Consider the following 1,345-nt stretch of genomic DNA (forward strand, 5'->3'; position numbering starts at 1 on the left):
CCCCCTTCACCCTTTTCCCTATTTATACCCCGACAACAAATCATTGACTGTGTCGTATTTAAATATTCAATTGTCTTGTGGTTATTTTGACAGCCCTGTGAGAGAAACTTAGGACACAGTGGGAGTGTTCTGATGATGGATAAATGACCGAAGGAACTGTGAAATAAATAAATTAATGTCTGGAAAAGTCAGTGAATGAATCAACTAATGGATTAAGAGGCTAAATAGTTACTAAACATCTAAAAAGGTTTCACTTTGCAGGAATATAACACAATGAGCTGAGGGTACGTTGAGACAAATGCACCCTCTCTTTTTATCTACCCATCCACAGATTAAAAGAGGAGTCAGACAGGGGTGTGTACTTTCATCAAACTTGTTCTCCCTGTGTAGTGAAACCATCATGAGACACATAGAAGAAATGCTAGGCATATCCAGAGGGAGACATAACGTAAACAATCTAAGATAGGCAGACGACACAGTTCTAATAGCAGAAGATGAAGAACACCTACATGATCTATTAAATGTCATCGTACAAGAGAGTGACAGCATGGGCCTAAACCTAAACATCAAGAAACAATGGTGATAAGCAAAAACAAAAGCTCCAACCCCAACATGCATTATCAAACTCAATGGTACCGCCCTCAAGCATGTACAGCCTTTTAAATATGTGGGGACCATTTTATCCAAAGATGGGAGATGTCACATCGAATTTAAAAGCTGCATTTGCCACCTTCCACAAAACGAAACAGATACTTACAAACATCAATCTGCCACTGGAAACTAAAAAAAAAAGAGTACTAAAAATATATATCCTGCCAATCCTATTATACGGGAGCAAAGCATGAACAATCAATAGACAGCTGGAAAGAACAATTGAGGCGACAGAGTTGAGGTTCATAAGACGCATGCTGCGTATCCTATGGACAGCAAGAAAAACAAATGAAAAAGTCTTGGTTGGAGCAAATTGCAGATGACAGCTTATGACGAATATACAAAAGAGACAGGCAAAGTTCATTAGACACGCAATGCAGAAAGAAACATTGTAGAATATTGCTACTATAGGAAAATTTGATGGAAGGAGAGGCAGAGGCAGACAAAGGGAAAAATTACTGGACAGGTTGACAACAAGGCTGGGAACAGCTTGAACGACAGACACCATCGCTGCAACGCAAGACAGAGTGAAGTGCAGGTCTATGATCGCCCACGCCAGTCGGCCAAGCAATGAATGATGATAATCTTTCTTTTACTTTTTTTTATCTCTATCTTTGTGTGTGTATATATGTACATATGTTTTTATGTCTGGAAAATATGTGTGTGTTTATGTGTGTGCATATATTTATATATA

The 1,345-nt window shown here is 38.7% G+C and overlaps 1 protein-coding gene across 1 annotated transcript in view; it reads left to right on the forward strand.

Annotated features, from left to right (window-relative positions):
- Positions 1-1,345, forward strand: part of LOC101850947 (obscurin) — a gene marked incomplete at its 5' end in the record, with an annotated part of 65,247 nt that overhangs the window by 31,696 nt on the left and 32,206 nt on the right.

The sequence above is a fragment of the Aplysia californica genome, unplaced genomic scaffold, assembly GCF_000002075.1.
Source record: "Aplysia californica isolate F4 #8 unplaced genomic scaffold, AplCal3.0 scaffold00107, whole genome shotgun sequence".
In the NCBI taxonomy this organism is placed as follows: Eukaryota; Metazoa; Mollusca; class Gastropoda; order Aplysiida; family Aplysiidae; genus Aplysia; species Aplysia californica.